Below are 21,890 nucleotides of genomic sequence, written 5' to 3' on the forward strand. Positions count from 1 at the left end.
TGTCATTTTTACAATCTTATGATTTTTTCATCCTTTTGCTATTTACTAGGGTCAAACTTCTAAAAATATACTTATAATGTTTCTCTAATTTTAAAGATTAGATTTTAATGGCATCTTCCTTTCTTTTTTTCAAGCAAGAAAATATTTTCAATGAGTGGAAAATTTAAAATAAAACAAATTTTGTTGGCCAATTTTTTAAATTATTTATTTTTAATTAGAAAAAAACTGATCTCATTGAAAACATGCATTTAATTAGTCACCGAATATATTATTGCTTTAAAGGGCGAAAAAAAAATCAAACATGCGGTGCCAGGGAGATGTCTTGCCAGTTTCTCTGTATCAGAGGGTATATACCTCTGAGCCAACAACTTGAAAGTAAAAGTGTTATGAATTAATTTTTTCCTTTTTTTCTTCCTGTAGGTAGGAAGATTAGTTTAATATAAAACATGGGTAAAGTTCCATTTATTTATTTTTCTTAATCTTATTCCAAGTCTTAGCCAAAAGTATAGATTTAAATTTTTATTGGTTATTTTGTTTATTTATATTTCACATGTTATACCCCTTCCCAGTTTCCCCTCTGCAAACCCCTTATCCCATCTCCCTCCTCCTCTCCTGCTTCTATGAGGGTGCTGCCCCACCCCTCCTTCCTTACCACCCTAATAGTCCCCTATGCTGGGGCATTGAGTCTACACAGGACCAAGATAAACAAATAAACAAACAAACAAACAAAATTGGTACTGGAGATATGGCTCAGTGGTTAAGAGCATTGATAGCTCCTTCAGAGGTCCTGAGTTCAATTCCCAGCAACCACGTGGTAGATCACAACCATCTGTGATGGGATCAGATGCCCTCTTCTGGTGTGTCCAAAGACAGTGTTAGTGTAGTGTACTCACATATATAAGATAAATAAATTTTTAAAAAAAGATTTTTTTTTCAGCAATCATAGTTGTCTCCAAGAATACATGGTTGTTTTTGTTGTTGTTGTTGTTTTTTCTCTGAATGGCCAAGTGAGAAATAGCTTGCCATTGAAGTGTTTCTCCACTTAGAGTTAGGAATAGGTCACTTGCTCATTTTAGTGTTGGAACATAATGCTTTTCTCAATAGTTGTCTCTACAAAGCTTTATTGCTCACCTTTCCTTGGCAAGAAATGAAATTATAAATTCACTGAAAGTTGTATATTTGATGTTGCTTTGTAGAAGATTCACAATGAGATTGGGAATTCTAAATATTGACTGTGTTGTTCTATGACCAATGAAATTGGACATGAATTTTTAACCCAAGACTATGTGTACTCATGGGGGCCTTTATTAAGGAAAAGTTATTCGGATTAAGTAAATGACTGCCGATTTCTTCTTATCTTTCTTCATACTCCAACTTTATTGTTAAAATCCTGATTCATGCACCTTTTCTGTCTTGTGGGTGAGGAACCTACTAGTGCCTGTTTTCCCTATGTGCACCTCTGGATAATCACACACCTCAGTTAGGAAGATATTTCTAACTCAACTTCAGATAAAAGTTCTGAATAATTTCTTGATCATCTTATAAAGACAACATTTTTTCACTAATTCTGGGATGTCATCTAACTTTAACAATGTTAATTTAAAAACTATAGAAAATCAATAAATACATTTTACAAATTCAGTAACTTTGATGGACACACAACTGTGAATAGTATTTTCCTTTAAATAGTCTATTTCTATTTCTATCCCATGTTTGATTTTTTTTTCTCTCAGACAGAAGGGCCTCAGTCTCTTATAAGCCAAACTAGCCATTAATGCTGAGCCAACTTGTGAAATAAATTCTCAGTCACACACATTGTGCTTCTTCAGATAGATGCTAAGAGTAGTATTGTAGAACAATTGTAAGCAATGAAGGTCTCTCAGCAGTTCGGGAAAAGGTCTTTGAAGTTTCAAATGCCAATAAAACTCTCCTGTAGCTCTCACGGAAATTCACAAACATGCACTATACTGACCAGCATCAAAGAGAAAATCAATTTCTACCAATTAATCACAGTATTTCCTTTCCTGTAAAAAATGCGCTTAGCTACTTTATAGCATTGTCTTTATTTAGAAAGGCTTAGACTCTCCCATTCTAGCAATTCTCTCTCAGTTATCAATCTATATCTATCTATCCATCATCCATCATCAAACTTTCTGTCATTGATCTATATGTCTATCAATTTGTTATATATCATCTATCACCTATCTATCATCCTCCTCTACTTTATTATCATCATCTATATTGTACAATTATAGTAGGGCATTAAACAGATTTGGAAACATGCACTTTTATTTGTACATTAGGTCCAATGTGTTGGATACAGTCAGGGTCTAACACTTCTGTAATATCTTTGCCATACCTGTGAGTTTTCCTATCACTTATCCTTTCTATCTTTTAAGTCAGCTGAAGGTACAAGTGCATAGTGTTAATAGGCTAGTACCTATAAACACCAAATTAAGATGCGAAACATCACAGCACACAATTGATTAGCACGTTCTATAGAAGTTTCCTATTTAAAATAAATTCTGCTTGATTCAATTTTTAAATATCAGTGTTTTCATTGTATGAGAATTTAAAATTTTGAAAATGATATCTTCTCATCAAACTCCAATAGAATTTATACATGTACAGATCCTTGTTTCAGAGTTGATTGGTCCCAAACAGTTATTAGCAATTTACAGTACACTGTGAGGTTTCAAAACCTGGGCTCAATTGACTTTATTTTGCTTTAACTACTGAGAGTGTTGAGAACATTGACTGGGGTATAGAAGTTGAAAACTTGATTGATGACTCAAACTAATTATCTACCATTGCTTTATTCCTGCTAATGAGATGTTTACAGCAGATTTCTAGGAGCCTGTTTCAGAGAGAAAAGAAAACATAATCTATTAATGACGGGTTCTATCAAATGTTTCCCTTACCAATTGTTAGTAAATCATAGCAACTGAAACACTGGCTTGCTCATCAGATTTTGAATGCATCAATATGGCCAATGGTGCCTGAAGGACTCTGAATCACCTTTGACCATAACTTTTGGTCAGAGTAATTATCTGTGGAGTTTTGCACAGTACCATCAGAACCTTCTTTTTCTTAACTTAACACTTTTTTTTATTCTTTGCAAGCAGTGAGTAATGCTATATAAAGAGCAATGTATAGCTATTAGTTGTTATTTAGCTGCTGTAGTGATGTTATCAACATTCCACAATGATATTTTCAAATAGCCAAATGTGTTCTATTTACCTGGTGTGTGTGTGTGTGTGTGTGTGTGTAGCATGTGTATCTATGTTAGTATTTGATTACATCCCTGTCTGTGGTTTATTGTGTAGAGGCAATGGTGTGTGTCAGAGCTCTCTGTAAATTGTTTTGCTCTGTCAATCTGAATCTAATTTTTGAGTATCTTTCACTGAACCTAACAGTCTAACAGTCACTGATTCTGTAAGAATGTCCATTCAGAGAGCTGCAGCGAGATCCCACTCCCTCTCTTTCTCTCTCTCTCTCTCCTGCTAGAGTTTCACCAGAACTGATCACCATACCCAAGTTTCTTTTTCTCTATTTTGATTTTTTTTAATTATTTTTATTCATTTTGAGATTATAGACAGATACTATTACAGAAGACACCAACTTATAAAAATGAAATTTTGTTCGGCAGATTGCCAACTGATAGTCCTACAACACAAGTCCTGGACCTAAAGTTCAGGGCTTAGTGAGGACGACTGTGCAGAAAGACTGTACTAACGAGAGGAGCAGTGTATTTACATCGATAGTGCTTCTCTTGGAAATAAAGAAGCAATACTCATGTCCAGCCTTCTTTTTCCCCACATGGTGATAGTAATTCAAAGTCAGGTATTTATGTTTCAGGAAAGTTACCTCTTACTACAGACACAGAATATATTCCTATATTTCTTCTTTTACTAGACCACTCCCTGAAGACTCTTGTATTGACCATAATCATCTTCAAAAGAATGTTGAATTTTAAAGTGCCTTGCTTGATGAATTGCTAGAAAACTATATGTCCATATATATAATACCAATTAAATGTAAGACATAAATGAGAATAAATTATATTTAAATAGGTAGTAGTTCTTCGAAGTCCTTTTTTCTCTTCAGTAAACTTTCAAAACACACCAATTAGTGATGTTGTGGTATGTTAACATTATAAGGATAAGAAAAACAAGAAATGAATGGATTTATGGTTTTACTGAATTATATAGTTTTTAAGTTTTTTCTGTGTCAAATAGTTTTATATCTCTGTTCCATATAAAATCTATACAGAAAAAAGTTTGGACATTATATATGCATAAACATTAATAATTTCTACTATAGGGAAAAATTCAGTGCCTCATCAGGTTTGGATTCACTCAGTCTATTTTTCAAACTTGACTTCAAATATTTTCATCTTTCTATGTCTTGTTCTCTTCTACCTATGAATCAAAGCATAGAAATGCTTTTTCATCCTCTCCATCCCTTAAATTTGAGTTGACATTAAGTATCTTTAACTTTTTTATCTCCTTCCTATACAATATGCTCATGTTCTATATAAAACTTCTACAAATGAATTCTGTTCATTTCCTCTACCACATGTACCTACTGAGGTTCCATTTTGCACGCTATTCTCATAGTCCCTATGGGACATAGAGACAGCAAATGTTGATATTATGTTTTTAGATTGGGCAACATTTTCTTCACACATCAAAGAACAGGAACTTAGCAAGCCCTGCTCTGTTTTCACATTGTCACCAAAAGTCATCTACTAAGTAGTGTTCCAAATATGTGTATTGTTTAAAGGCTAACTTGAAGAAGAATCGTCTATCTAGGCAATGGAGGATCTTTGGAATTTTCAATGTTTCTTTGAGGTTTAGAAAGAAACAAAATGAAACGGTCTAGGACAGTACACTGTTGCCTTGAAACTACATGTCTTTTCCTTGTGACTTGTTTACTCTGTGTTTGTACACTTGTTGTTTTCTAGTTATACCCAGAGCTTTCAAACATAATGTAGCAATTGCTTATGTGGTCTTCACTAAAATTTCATTGACATATGGAGACCATTTAATGGAAATTTTCAGTGTGTGCATGTGTGTGTGTGTGTGTATGTGTTAATATCAATGTGTTTACTTTTTATTCTTTGATGCACATACACACACACACACTTTGCTTTTTATCATTTTAATGTCTGCATCAGAAAGCTGAAAACTCATTCATATTGAACACTTAAAAACAATTATTAACAATTAATTTTGAAGCAGTTTGAATATTCTACCATACCTCCTGGCAATTCTATTTTTGAGATGCACAGCGCCACTCCGAATGAATGTTTATTTTATTGGAGAATTGATTCTTTGTTTTGTTCTATATTTCTTTGGAAGCAGAATAGAAATGATGAAACGATTTGTTCTATACAATCCATACTCAATATTCCATTTCCCCCTGGGATGAGCCACTTATTATCTATTCAGTAGCACAATTTAAACTTTGTTCTATCCTATTGTTCTTAACTCTGCTGATGAGGAAGATGAGAAGACATTGTTTTCAGGATCTAGTGTTTTTCTTTTACCATGGTTCTTTTTCTGAACCATGTTATTGGTATTTACTATTGTTATATTGTGCCACTAACAGTAAATACAAATAATTGGAGCTCTGGGTTAAACTGGAGAAGAAAAGGAAGTAAGGACAATTGGGAAATGGGGGTGAAATAAAGAATGTGCCAATAAGAATTCTGAAGAGAGATGCACTCTTTAGGTGGCCATCTGAATGATATAACGTAGTTTTCTCCTCCTGTCCTCTCCTCTCTTCTGCTTTCTCTGTCCTGTCTAATTTATATACTAAGACCCATATTTAGTAGATCACAGTTTCTTGGTAGTTCACTACAGTCTGTAGAGCTGTTTCCTCATCGATAACTCTCATATCTGAAAGTTCTGTCAAACACAGCACGTAATCTATGTAGCTTTCAGTAGACTCAATTAGAAGAAATTTACTATTCAGTAAAAATGTATCAACAAACAAGGAATCAAAACACTATGTATATCTAGCACTATATGTATGATAATTAGCATGCAATCTAATCTGTCAAATGCCTTAAGTAATTTATTTTTCTTCAATAGTAAGATGAATGTTGACATATTTTATCAGTGCAATCATATCAAAACCAAGTATATATTATATATATATACATATATATATATATATATTTACCTTCTGTTAAAAAATTATTACTTCATAGTCTCAAAATGACTGCCTTGGCTCCAAGCATGACATTTATATTTTCATAGTAGAAAGGATTAGACAGAGAAAAGGGGGAGCTATGTAACTCATTTATTTCTTTTAATTGAAAAATCAAAAGTATTCTCAGAAGCTCTCAACAAACTTCTCTTTGTCTTGGTGCTTCTATTTAGTCAGGTGTCATTCTAGTCAGTTGTCCCATGGTCAGCCCTGCTTGTATTACTTCATAAAAATATTGTTCAATTTTTCAAGCATCCGTCTTGAAATGGCACATGCAAAAGCCTGAGCAAATATGTAACTTATGAGTCATCCACCTTCTTTAACTGTTTAGTAAATATTAAATTCTATAATATATACATATACAAATAGTATAACAGTCTAAAGTACGCAAGTATCAATTAAAAGGAAAAATTTTGCCAAAGGAAATACTGGTTTCCACCTCCTGTTGAGTTTTGCTCCTATAGCAACACGATCTTGGATTGATAGTATCTATGCTCTACAGAATGATTTGAGTTCTTCATTGTTCTGGATTCTGTCTTCCTCTAGATCTTAGTAAGTTCTTAAAAATAAAAACAAGCTAATATTTACTTAGAGAACTTCCTATCTCGACAACTATAAATTAGTCTACAATCCAGGATGTTCTCTGATTTGCCTGGGCAACCTACCAAATGATCTATATAAAGTTAATCCAATTGTGTCATTGATCTTTTTACTGCTAAAGATTATATTTGGGGGTTATTTTTAGTAAATCTGAAAAATGAGTTACTGTTCACATATAATCTTTCCCAAGAGTGATTCTGAATAAACTTGAAAATTCTCAGGAAGTTAACTCATGGGCCTGGAATGCAGGACTGGTCTGTGCGATACATTTTTTTTAATTAGGTATTTTTCTTCATTTACATTTCCAAAAGTCCCCCATGCCCTCCCCACCTCCACTCCCCTACCTGCCCACTCCCACTTCTTGGCCCTGGCATTCCCCTATACTGAGGGATATAAAGTTTGCAAAACCAATCGGCCTCTCTTTCCACTGATGGCAGTACTCACCGATAAGTGGATATTAGCCCAGAAACTTAGAATACCCAAGATATAAGATACAATTTGCCAAACACATGAAACTCAAGAACAAAGTGTGGACATTTTACCCCTTCTTAGAACTGAGAACAAAACACCCATGGAAGGAGTTACAGAGACAAAGTTTGGAGCCGTGCAATACTTTAAACAGGTGGCAGGCATGCAGCAGGACAATGGGCTCAACAGTCTATGTTACTGAACTATCAAAAGACAGGCCAAGTGTCTTCCTGAGTACATCTGAGCAAGCATCTGCTCAGATATATTTTGTCATTATGCATTCAACTGCTTCAGTCTGAGCCTTTCTGAATTCTTAAAGAAACAAATGATAGATTATAAGTCTTTGGTGAAATGTTATCATTTCCTAGCTTAAGCAAGCTGCCTTCTGTTGACTGCAGTGTTCAGTATTGAATATATTCACTACATTTTAGATCCAGTCATTGACATATAAATGATGTGAAATATTTGTCATTTTTTAAATTCAGAAGCACCATCGAAGGCATGTGCTGTCTACTACAGGGAGTGAGGTTTAGTTTCAAGGGAGGCATCACTAGAATTGTTGCCAGAGGACCAAACATTGTGTTTTTCTATATTGAGAGTCAAGTAGACTAAGCCTATTTTCAACTTTAGCTTTTTTTAAAAAAATGATATAATTAAAGCTTAGAGAGGACGAGAGGACAATTAGGTTATCTTAATTCACACAAGTTAGAGTTAATAACGTTTGGGCTTTTTTCTACCTATTTTTCATAATTTAGACTTTTAGTCTTAACTATTCCTTTAGAAAGAATTGGTTAATGTAATTTTATAACATGAAATTTCATGGACTTTCTCTATGCCTGTACTAAAATCCCTAGATCAGTTCAGAGCTTGTTTCACTTTATTTATTCCAGGAGCTTCTAACTACTAAAATTTCCCATGCAATAACTGAATACCTAAGGCGTTTTACCTGCAACCCTCCCCCAGCTGATGATAACACCTCAGTGAACCGCTGTGCAAGTTTCCCCTTGACTTCTAATGCCCCATCTATAAACACAGTTACTCTTTACTGATTGTGAATTAACGAATGTAACAGCTTTGCTGTCACAGCTGATGAGGACCTAAAATTAGTACCACCAGGTGTGCTTTGGTAGGCACACAGGACAGGTATGTTCTGAGCCCCTTTTCATTTCCTGGATGTGGAATTAGAAACCTGGAAACCGGTGCATGCTGCAGCAATGCCAGGGAAGTGGTAAATGGCTGGAAAGAATTGGAAACAAAGGAGTAATTTCATCCGATATTCTTTCCTGATAATAGGGCTTTATTTATTCTCAGGCCCACACTTGTTGAAATCAGTTGGCTATCATGAGATCTTGGCTTGACCTCTCAGTGGTATTCCAGCTATGACAACTCAACACATTGGAAGGTCTTGTGCATAGGGGGGACTCATTCTGGCTTTGGAAGTTTCTCAACTAGTGTGAGATTGACATCTAATTTTATCTGATATATTGTTGTCCTAAGCTGTATTTAGTGGTCACTGAGTGATAAGTAGGACTTTCTTAAGACTCCTTGCACATAAGAGAGAAGTAAATGCATTCTGTACTCTGTATTCATCTCTCTCTGCCTTTCCATGGGGAATGAAGTAGACTTTCCAAGTTCCAAAAAAGAAGTAGAAAGATATACTACCAAAAAGTGCTACTTAATATGAACCTGGCTATGGGGTTTGCACTTGCTCACAGTATCACTCTTTTGTGGAAGGAATGAAATTATTCCAGAATTTTACCATACCCATTTCCCCCTTTCCCTCAATGACCAGGGAGACAAGTGAATATGTATTTACCCAAATTACATAAATTGTTATTATTTCATCAACACAGTTGTTCCTCTTGACATTTATAGAGTGTCCTTTAGTAGCTTTTTTAGATGCATTGCTCACAACTTTCTAGTAAATACAAGGAGGCTTGTATGCCCTCTTCACAGGTAAGATCTTTGAAGTACAGGGTGATTAACTATGTTTCTGTGGATAATGAGGCACCTGGCTAGTGTTATCCATGTTTACGCCAGAAGACTGCAAAGATTGAAGCATTCTGTTCTTGAGGATACATTTATTAAGTGTCCAGTATATCCCAGACTTTGTTCAAAGTGCTGCGGATAGAAATTTAAATAAGACAATAAGATACTCTACACTCAGAGAGCTTAAAGATTAATAGTAGGGCTCATTTTAACAATTACGGGTGGTAGAAGGCTGCAAAGTATTATAATAAATCAGTATGTATGTCAAGAATGGTTCCTTGTAGCGGGATCACTGAGGGATGTATTTGTTAACCTTGAGACATCCTATGCACAGACATGCATATGGGTGTGTAAAGATATGCCATATGTGTGGATTTATTTTTTTTTGAAAATTGCAAACCATATTGGTATTAGGTCTTATCAGATACTAGAATGCAACATTTAAACAACATTATAGATCAAGACTAGAAATGTATCCTTGGTCTAGTTGTCTTTCTCTGATGAAGCTATCTTGGAGAACTGTACATGTAAAGAACAAAATGACCCCTGGGCTCTGGGCCCAAGCTTTCTGGTAAAGCTGCTGCAGTGACCAAAAATAAAGTAGTACTTATTCTTTAATGAGGCCCATTGCTATTCTAATTGCAAGAAGCCACATCCAGGAAATGAAAAGGGGATCAGAACATACCTGTCCCATGTGCCTACCAAAGCACACCTGGTGGTACTAATTTTAGGTCTCCATATCAGGAGATAAGGCCAAGCAGGGCTCTACAGTCTATCCCTTGAAACTGGCTACCCCTCCTCCTTTATTGTTGTAAAAAAAGAAATGTATTGGCTCTGAAAGTGTCACCAGTCCTCTACCTCCTGGTGACAGCATATATGCAAAGAAGCCAGAAATCAGGAATTATTTAAATGTGAGACTTAACACATACTGTGTTTCCTAAGAAGCAAGGATAGAAGCTGTATTTAGAAAATGGTAAAAAGACTCTCCAGCCACCAAGTAACAATTATTCAAGGGGTGACTAAAATACTTACCCAGATGTAAGCATGCACTTTTATGTACCTTATTAAATTAAGTAGACTTATAAATCACTGGGGAAATGGCATTTAGTGGCATGTTGATCCTTCACCTTGAACTATCCTATCATATTAAGGAAACAACCATTGAACTGGGCTTCAGTGTGCCCTGGAATGAATAAAATGGGATAAATGTAGAGACTAGGTAAACATTAGTGTTGGTGACTCGGGGATGACACCAAGGGACAATGTGAAGGTTACAGATAAATTACTGAGTGCTTTGAGCTGCAAACCAAAGGAAAGGACTCTGGATAATTCATGCTGAATCAGCAGACAACTAGTCTCAGCCAGAAGCAAAGGAAGCTGTAGCACATAGCCCATCTCAAAACATAGCACAGAAGTCACATTAGAATGATAGCACTAGTTCCTTGGAAGTATGCAGCTGTGTCCCTCTTATGCCATGACCAAAAAGATGAATTCTTGCTGTTTGACATCCTTGTGCTTTTGTTACTCCATCTTCAAGAGCCAAAAATCATTCTTTTCAGAGATCTCTGGTTGATGGAGTTAACTAGATGCCAGGGAGCGAGAGAGAAAGAGCAAGAAGGGAGAGACAGAATTAGAGACAGACAGACAGACAGACAGACACAGAGAGGGAGGGAGAGAAGAAGGGAGGGAGAGAGGGAGAGGACACAGAGACAAACAAAGAGACACACACACACAGAGTCAGAGTGACAGAGGGAGTTTAAAAGAGATAATGCTGGAATCCTGCTGTTTTTTTAGTAAGAGAAAGCATCCTATCTATATTAAAACATGTATATAAAGAAAAAAATTATGCTTAGTCACTGATCACCAATTAGTAAAGATAACATCATAGACATCTACTTCAATGTAAAGAAACTTTATTATTATTGTTGTTGTTTTCTAAAATGTATTTATTTCCTGTATGTGGATCAAAAACCAAAGCAAACAAGCCATCATTCTTACAAAATAGGAACCGATTAACTATTTAATGAGTCCAGTGACTCTCCTAGCAATTTGACTGCCTTAAAGAACTGGACAGGTGGAAGCACTAACAGCTGGCCTTGCTTGTTATAAGTCAGCCACTGATGGAATTGTGAATTGTGAAATGTGCTTCCTTCTAATAAACATCCTTAGTGCCCTTGCCAATAGGAGAGAGGCTTATAGATATATGAATTGAAGCATTCATGCACTTGTTAAATATTCATTTGGTAATTCTGTATATGAGTGAGTGTTGTAGGATTGAGGTGACAGGGATAAATATCCCTCACCTGGCCCCTATTTTCTTAGAGCTTGTATTGGACAGAATAGATGCTAAGCAGGTGTAGAACCACACAGTGTGAGAATCAATAATCTTCTTTTGGATACACTAAATATGAAATGACTATTAAGCAACCACATATAAATGTCAGAGGATAGAAAGGAACTGGAAATGTTATTTTGACTTTTATAAGAATATTATGTGGTATTTAAAGCCATAAAATGGGATGAGGTCATTCAAATTGCAATCACACATTTAGAAGAAAACAGAGCTAGGGAGTCAACCCTGAACTACTTGTATAGGCAGAGATACGTTTGAAGAAAAACAGATTTAAATAGATTGAAAAGGAGATTTCCATGATATTAGAAGTAATTGTAGGAGGGATGTAAAAATGCAGTGAGAAAGTGAATCAGCCCTGCTGAATAGAAGAAGGCTGTCTTCTGAAATGTTCTTCTAGGCTAGGCAAGTGGTGGTCATGAGCAGCAGGTTGAAGGTGGCTGTCCAACAACAATAGCAGTGAGCAGACCAAGTCCACTCGACCCTTCAGCACATGTAGTCAGCTCATTCATGCGCCTCATTGTCACTCTCCCATATTTATTACATTATCACTGTTATGAATTGGTGATTAAAGGCCAACAGGGAAAAACAAAACTAATGCATTAGCTGAAACTAGCTACAACATTTACCTTGAACCAGCAAGAGAAAAAGGTGAAGTAACAGAGTGGAGGCAGAGTTCTTGCCTCTCAGAGTCTTAAACAACAGGGACAGATCTGCATTACGGCAGGATATGCACCTGGCTGTGAGTTCTAGTCCAGTGAGTCCATTATGTTCCTCACTGTGTCTCTGCATCCATTCTTTACTGTCTTTCCTAATCCACCACCTACCATTTTGTACATTATTCTTTCCCATCTGTTCTTTTATAGTCTATATACAAAATAACCACAATAATCTGTAATAAACAAATCAGATTTGTTTTTTTTTTCCTGAAAGTCATGTTCATATCACCTCCAGCTACAAATTTATGCTTCTTCTTCATTATTTACAAAATTCTAACTCCTAGTGTATAACTCACTGCCTTCCATGGTTTATGAAATGCCATTTCTTTCTAATCTTATATTCTGATACCTATGAAACATTCCATAATCCATCATGAAAGTCTTAATCTTCATTACATGTTTTAATCATTCAAAGTGCTGTTGCTTGTCTTTCCTGAGTGGACCCTGTGTTTGGGTATTCTTTCAAGTTAAACTTTCATAATTGTGTTTTGAGAAAAATTAATGTCATATTTCATGCTTGTAAATATTTTTAACACTATGTCTTTGATGCAGGGTAAAATAATAATAGCATCAAAATGCTTCGGATATATCTATTACATGTATACAGTATCAAAGTTTCAATATGAATTGACTTAAAAAGAAGAAAAAAAATCTCCTGATTCTGGTGAACAGCCAAGATGGTTGTGTTGAGGTCACAGTAAGGAAATCTTTGTCTGTTACTGGTACCATGTTTGATGTTTGCAAATGCCTCTATCGCTCTTCACAAATTCATTGAAATGAAGACAATCAAAAACTCCAGTCTCTGAGATAAACAAGGGTGTAGTCTGTAGTTAGCCTAAGGCTTTTGGCAGAAGCAGTATTTTTCAGGTCTGTTTATTTCCTTGGGGCCTATCTGGTGTCCCGCATGGGCCCACATTCCATCATCAGAACACACTGGATCGTACTCCTCATATAACTCTGTAGCACTTAGATATTTCAATAAATTTTCCTTGATGTGAATTGATTGGAATTGGGAACTTTCTCTGAACCTCCTGGTATTGACTCTTATCTTTGTTCCATTTTAGAAATAGCTTAATCTTTCAAGTTCAACGTAGAACAAAATATATATCTGATATTTCAGGATACTTGTTTCTGCTCTGCCTTCAATATTGCAGAACAGAAAATAAAACAATTGAAAATCAACTGAATCTACAAAGATGAAATAGTTAAATATCTGTTTCAATGAATCAACAAAAACAACGTTTGAAAGATGCAGATGTTTAATCAGATAAATAAATCAAATGCTAAGTTAAATGAAAGGCCATCAGAGAGAAGAAGTTCTGTAGCTATTTAACAAGGATGAGAAATTGAACCACATGTCAAAAATTGGGATGTTTTGTGTTAGCACCTAACAGGGCAATATTCCTTTAAATGTGGTCTCTAGGAGGAAGAATCCAGGGAAGGAATCAGATGGTGACCTAAACAAAGCAACACTTAGCACTGAAAGACAGATATTCAGGAGTGAACATCAGTGTGCTGAAAAACCAAGTACATTAAACCTAAGCAATGTATAAAATAGAATTTGTTTTGACTACACAGATAAATAAGTTATATTTCACATGTTAATTCTACCCTTGGAAAACTGGATATGCTTAGTACCATCATGATTTTGCTCAATCAGAAAACACAAGGGATTCATAGATAACACAGTGGAATTTGAAGGCAATGTACACATTGCTTCAATATCAGCAGTAACATCAAGACAAAGCCTATACCAAGCAACACTAAAATTTAACTTTTAACATATTAAACAAAGAAAATAGCACATTCTTTGAAAAGTGTTTACAAAGATGATATAAATTAAAATGCAGATTATTGTGAGCAGAGGTCAATAAATCAATTCCATTAAGGCTTATATTTTATGTCATTTTAGTTTCCTATGCCTACTGAAGTTTCACAAGCAGCAATTGTAGATCAGATCCAATTATGTGCAATATTTAAGCTTGTTCGCTGTTCTTCAGTAAAAATTTTATGTATAAAAATAAGTGATTGCCTAGTATGTTGGGCCATGTTTTACTAGCCCATAATCTCATGACAGTGTGATGACAATTCTCAAAAACAAACTCACTATCAGAAATTGCCCAGCCCAGCCTAACTACAAAGGTCATCATGAATAAGGGTGCTGAGGCATTCAGTTAAGCAAAGACAAGATGAGCATAGCCCAGTGCATCTCATTACATGACCCACATCTCTCTTCATTTCTCTACTCTCCATAGAAGCCTCTTTGGCTTTTTATGAAGCCATTTGACCGTTTCTAGTTATATCTGATGTAGAAAGAAGGCTTTTGTACTCAGAAATTGTCTTAACTACTTCATGTAAAATTTTGCTTGAAGAATTGTCTTAACATTCCCAATTTCAAAGATCTTATTACATAAAACTGGAGCAAACTGCCTAGAACCATACTTTCCTAAACAACATTCTGGGGATTCCTACAGGTTAGGAGCTGTGGAGGTATTTTTGGGAGATTACATGTTAAACAAATTGAATCAGCTTCATTATGGAAATGTTCCCAGCATTTTATGATAAAGAAATCGACAAAGTACATTTTGCTCAGTTTCCTAAATGTTACCTAACTAAGAAATTTCTCCCTATACACAATTCTTATCATATTGCAAAATATGGTCTTTAAGAAATAACACTTGAGAAAATAGTACTCTATCATATAATCAAAATACATACATTGAATAATAAATGGACTCCCTAGTCAAGGTACTTAGCAAACCCAAGATAAAGAAATATCATAAAGCTAAAATTCATTTCAACTTTTTATTCAAACATGTTCCTTTCATTGGTTTAATAATTGCTTATTGCCTATCTTGTCTACCTTATTCTGTTTTATTTTTTATTTTATTTTATTGGATATTTTATTTATTTACATTCCAAATATTATCCCTTTTCCTGGTTTGCCCTCTGGAAAACCCCCTATCCCATCCTCCCTCCCCATGCTTCTTATGAGGGTGCTCACCCACCCACTTCTGCCTCCCTGACCTGGTATTTTCCTAAAAAGCATGGATACTTTGGGGAATAAATTACTAAGATCTCATGTTCTTTGTTTCATGTCTCTAAAGGTATCTTTTGGAGATTTAATAGGAAGATAAGAATATATTTCTAACAGGAACCATATATTGCATGCATAAAAGGAGAGCCACAGTGAGTGAACTGTGACAATATTTGGCAATCCTAAGAGCTCCTCTGAATGAGAGCAAACTCTGATAACAGATCTCTTTGTTCTCTGGGCCCAGAGATGCCTCAAATGGAGTTAGTGCTGCCTCCTTCATAGTAATGCTTCAGCATTAGGACCATTTGCAAATTCTGCTGATGATCCTTGTTTAAACAGACACTAGTAAGGTGAATTATATTTGAGTAACCCTCTGTATATCTAAGGGCACAGATCTCTCTTACCAGGTCTCAGCAAAATACCTGGAAACACAAAGGAGTATTTCAACTAAATAACTGTTGTAAATTCAGCATCAGGTGATCTGTACTGCTCTTAGGCCTTTCCTGTGATACTGGTGCCAAAAGCAACACAAATCACAAGTGTTGTGACATAAATAACTACCTTCCCTCTACTTCCTTTATACTGGTTCCTTAGCATGTGTGCGTGCACATGTGGGCATACACACACACACACACACACACAAGCACACACACACAAACACACAATCACACACAGAAGCTTAACTTTAATTCTTACGAATTTGTTCTTCAGTATTTTAATTTGTTTTAGATGTTCGGTCATCTCTTTTTCAATGTGAATAGGAGCTGATGACTGAGATTACGAACAAATGCAACTGCACTGAATCTACGATTAATGTGGTATTGAACATTAATAAAAGAAAGACCAAGGTCCTACTCCATGATATGTATGGGAGTCAATGGTTAATTGTGTAATTACAAGCCAAACATAGTGCGAATGTACATTTTCCTAGTATTGCATGATTCAATTTTTCAAGGAGTTGAGGCAGAACATGAAATCTCTTACCTTCAACTCTTAAAGAACAAACTCAACAACAACCCCACAAAACACCACCACCTACCAAATTTCTCTATGAGAAATCCCAATGGGTTTGAATAGAAAGGGCAACTTGACATTAAACTTTGACATGTGGATTTATCCTTTGCCCTTGATCTTGATCAGGGATCTTGAGAGGAGAAGGCTTTCTGTTAGTTGCTCAGAATGACTAACATGCATGCATGCATGTCATGACAGAGAGAACAAGTGCTAAATAGAGATGAAAAATGTTTAACCTCTTTCCCTTGCTAAATCAATTCCCTCAATCATCAGCATTGGTAAAAGGCGCTGAGAGCAAATGGTTGAAATCAGAGCTCTTCGTCCCATTATTTCTTCCATCTGAAACTCCTGTAAACTGGGAGTCCACCTTGGTCATATACTTTACTTACAGGGCATATGTGGATAAACAAAATGGTACGCTATCAAGAGCTGTCTGGAGCAGGGGTTGAAATGAAGTGATGGAATTAATAACTGGAATACAAAAGTGAATTGTATAAAAGAAACCAAGTAACTTAATCTTAGCAAGCCCAGGAAGTCAGTATAATTAAATAGTAGCTGTGGTATCAGTTAATTATTTTTCACAAATAGAGCTATCATTATATATGACCGAGAAATAATGTTGCTAAATTTATTTGGCAAAGTAGCAAAAAAAAATGAATAGAAAGTTACTTTATCAATTACAAAAAAAAAAAAACCACAGTATTTTTGTGGTTTGGAAGTAATTTGAAACCCACGTAATAGAACAAAGCACACTCTAAATTAATGTATAGTGCTTCAAGGGAATGAGTGAATTCTTTACTCCAAGTCCTTTGTCTTAAGAGAGCCTTTAGAAAAGAAAGCCAAATAATTGTCCTTAAGACCATGAAATGAATCAAAGCAACTGCAAATAGAGTTCAACATTAAGACAAAAAGGTTTCCTTCTCTCTGAATTTTCCTCCTTTTATGCAGCACAGGCAGACTTCTATTGTACACTGGAGAGTCACTGAGGTTGTCTTGCTGTAACTTTGACATAACAATTTGCCTTTGTCTGGCTTCATCTTCACACTTCTCTTTACATCCAATTCCTGAGACTGCTCCTTGCATCCTTTTTCCTACTGTTTATAAGTACATGTGTGCTGTGATTTGTAAACAAAGACATGCTGTTAGCCAATTCATTAACTAAGGTCCTATCTAAAATTCTTCTGTGAAGAGCAGGAATTTGTTAGTTTAACTATGAGCTGCTTCCTACCTGAGAAGTGTCATCCTGAGGAAATATTGATTGAAAGTGAACTCCTGCTAGGTAATGTATGTTCAATTTACAAATACTTGAGTATATTCAAGTGCCCTATTGCCTTCCCAATAGTCAGTAATAATGGTAGTAGAAAAAAATGTCTTTAAAAAGAGAGATTTTTTTAAGTTTATCATGGAAATATAGCTCACAAAAGTGCTTATAATTATTTCTGAGTTGGAGGATCTTGTCCCTAGTTGAAACTAGGAAATTGTATATATATATATATATATATATATATATATATATATATATATATATGGCTCCAAAATAGAATACACACACACACACACACATATATATATGTATATATATATATATATATATATATATATATATATATATATATATGGTTCTCTGCATAAGAATTGCCCTTAATTCTGATTATTCAATTGAAATTATAATTCAAGGATATCAAAATACTCTCTTTTCATTTTATATCATACATACATATATATGTATCTAGACATACACACCCACACACCTATATATATGTGGAGATCACCTACATCTTCTGTGGTAGAATTTTGGCTTGATTGCTCTTGATAGAGGCTTAAGAGTGGTAACCATATCTCCTATGGGTTTCTGATTGTTTTAGCCAGGTCATGGTCTAAATATATCATGCCATATCACTCTTCCACATCCCTGGCTCTTACACTCTTTCCATCCCCTCTTCCCTGATTTCCCCTGAACTTTGATGGTGGTAAAGTTCCTCCATTTAGCAGTAAACACGCACTATCTTATTCCCAGCACTTGGACAAGATTTACATAGTTTCATTGATTGGAGTCTACTTCAAAGAGAAGCTTCTCTAACCAATGTTGTGAGCTGCCTGGTATTGGTGTATAAACATCAATATCTAAAAGTCAATTTGACACCATGTACATTTAACAAAGTAATTTTAGCAGCTTCTGTAGGGCCTACCTATAGCCTTGGCAGCATGGACTTTTAACTAAGATTATAATACTAGTTATGGGCTTCTTTCCCATGGAATAATTCTCAAACATTTGGAAAGCAGTGAGTTAATCCATAACAGTCATCTCGCTATTATATTAGTAGGAAAATTCTCCTTCTGGAAGGATAGTATTGTAACATCCAGGGTCCATCACTGGGTAAAACCATTAATGTATTTCTCTTCCTCAGCAGCATGTATAAAGCAAGCTGCCACTCTTAAAACTAGACCAGCAGCGATGGAAGATGTTTCCAGCTGGGTTTGAGACTGAAGTCTCTATGTCTTGCCACCAAAGTTAAGTTGTGTCTTCTAAGCAGAGTTATTTTGCATATGTATGATTGGGAAGCAAATGTAATAACCTGTGTTGTTTTGGAGACCTCTAGATCCTGCCTGACTAACTCATAGTCATAGGAAGTATACATTATACTATGATTTTCATTTTGAAATCTATATATTCTGGGACTGTCTTTGCCCATCTATGTGCATTAATTGTTTGAATTCTCTTTTATGTTTGCTGATTTATTTTAAGTTGTGTTTTGAAATTAGTGAGAAAGCTAGTTAGCTTCCATGATGTTTCTATATATCTTATCTATCTATCTATCTATCTATCTATCTATCTATCTATCTATCTATCTCTATCTCTATCTCTATCTATCTATATCTATATCTATATCTATATCTATATCTATATCTATATCTATATCTATATCTATATCTATATCTATATCTATATCTATATCTATATCTATATCTATATCTATATATCTTTGACTAGCTTAACCCAGTTACCCAACTTCTTTTGTCCCTCAATATCTGTTTCCTATCCCTACTCAATTCTTTAACTTTCAGTATAAAAACTACTTTATTCTGATACCAATCCACTAATTCTTTTTAATTTATTTATGGTAAAGAATGATTTTATATAGCCTTTTATGTCTAGTTACCTCTTCATACCACCTCCCGATTTCCCACATAACTCCAAGCCTCTCCTTGTTTAATTTTCTCTCAATATTTGACATCACTATTTTCATTTAAATATAATCTAGTATCCTCTTTTTGTAAAATGTCCTCCCCAAAATATCCTTTTGTACATTTTTAGCATTCACTTGTGCCTGACATTCAATATACAAAATATAATATTGGAACCTATTATAGAAAACACACATGATAGAATATATGCTTTTTTTCCCTCTCAGCTTGTGCTACCTCACAGACTTAGAATATATTTTTGAGTTCCATTCATTTATCTGAAATATTACATTTTTTCTTTATATCTGATTATTATTCTATTGTGTATATACCACACTTATTCATTCATCTGTTTGTGGAAATCTTAGTAGATTCTTTTTCCTAGTTATTATTAGCAATGATCAGCAATGAACATTGATGTGCAGACATAGAGTAAGATAGGAAGTCTGTAGCTACATGTTCAGGAGAGATATTGGAGTATGGATAATAAGGAGACAATCTACAACAACTTACATTGGTTTGTATGAGAGATATACAACCTATGACTCCTTATTCTGCACCCTCAGACATACTTAAAGAGAACTTTCAGGGCTGCCTCACACCTTTAGTCCTTGGTACTCTTGTTTCTATGAAATTCATGAACTGTGTTCATAATGCCCATTTATGTCAGTCTTACTTAATCTAATCTAATCACCTGGCCTCAATTTGTGCTCCACATATTTGCTTTAAATTTATCTCTTAATATTGGCATTGTTTTCCATTGTGTGTGTGTGTGTGTTTCAAAGATTGTGAAAAGAATCTTTATGACTTTGATAAACCAATACAGGAATGGAAAATTGGACACCAGTGTGGTTAGGAGTGGAGGGTCTTAGGGATCCAAGCAGTTTGTGCTACACTTTAACTCTATCTTGAGTTTACTATAAAGCCAAAGCAGAAACTCCACTTGAATGTAATCTGTGATGCATGTTTTAATATTTTTGATCAAGTGAGCATGCTGTATCATGTATATATCATGACTGAGTTTCTGAATATGAATTCAATATTATCTCCCAGTGAAACTTCGAAATGGCTTGTAAAAAATGAGTGTTTCCTCTGTGTGCTCTTAATGCTACGTTATAACACCAAAAAAAATTTAGAACCATAGTATTTCCATTTTACATAAGTCTCTTCCCTCTAGAATAGTTCTTCAGGGTAGGCATCAATTTTATTTCAGGTATTTATTGTTTGTGCTTAGGAAAACTCTTGCACAGGTACAAAATAAATACCTACTGAATACATGATAAACAGCAACACTCTTTGGGCTTCTTCTCAAAATGCATACTATAATTTCCTAGTTAACTGAGGTTCAAAACAGGGCTGATTTTATGTGTTACAGAGTAAGATAATGACATAAATATCAGGTTGTCTTCTTCAGTTTTCCTCTGAACCATAAAAATCTAACCTCTTCATCCTAATCTCGTGTCCAGTGACACATGGCAATGCCCCCGCCTCCTCACATGCTTTGGCAGAAAAGAAATCCCCTACCTTCCAAGAGAAGATTCATTGTGAAATATGACCTACAGTTGTTTCATAATGTGAATATTCTACTGTAGCAGACTTTATTCAAAAAAGGAGGAAAAGAAATGGCTTTACTTGAAAGTATTTTTCCTAGCATCATATTTTGGGGCTGAGGACCTTAATGAGAAAGAGGGGGCAGGAACTATCACTTCTCATGGACTGTGTCGGTTCCGGACCTACTTTGGTTTATGGAGATGCTGCCAATTTTCAGAATAATTAGAAGCACTTTGCTGAGGGAAGTGTGAGTGGTTGCATTTCTTTCGAGGCAATTTAGACTAATCATGCGGTTGATGATCCTGAGCCATTCAGGAGGCAAGGGCTGCTCTGCCATGAACTCAGAGAACTGTTTTCCCTCAAACCAGTTTTGATGAGAAATGAGATTTTAAAAGACTTTCTCTTTAAATTCAAAGTTAGGGAGTTTGCTCAAGTAGGACTTTTTCCCCCCTCTTTCTTAATCTTCACACCCTCCTATTTCGGAGTGCTGCATTACCAAGGAAGCCAAGAGAAGATTATACTAAAAATGGCGCCTCTCAGAATTGTGAACTTATTCAACAGAGGGTTTTTTTTTTTTTTCAAAAATCTCGAGGGATTTTATTCAAAGCTGAACATGAATAGTTTTCAATACTAGTTTCTAGTTTAGGAAAACTAGCTCTGAAAAGATTCTTTTTAGAGTTCTTGTTTAATGTGTCTAAAGACAGTTAACTTCTTTAACTAAAAAAAAAAATATGTAGACTTCAAAGACAAACTTTGGAGC

The 21,890-nt window shown here is 35.1% G+C and overlaps 1 protein-coding gene across 3 annotated transcripts in view; it reads left to right on the forward strand.

The window, feature by feature from the left end:
• Lsamp (limbic system associated membrane protein) overlaps positions 1–21,890 on the forward strand; it is a 2,143,093-nt gene that overhangs the window by 145,280 nt on the left and 1,975,923 nt on the right. The gene's annotated exons all lie outside the window — the stretch shown is intronic.

Source organism: Mus caroli, unplaced genomic scaffold (genome assembly GCF_978045245.1).
Source record: "Mus caroli unplaced genomic scaffold, Mus_caroli_1 scaffold_17, whole genome shotgun sequence".
Classification (NCBI taxonomy): domain Eukaryota; kingdom Metazoa; phylum Chordata; class Mammalia; order Rodentia; family Muridae; genus Mus; species Mus caroli.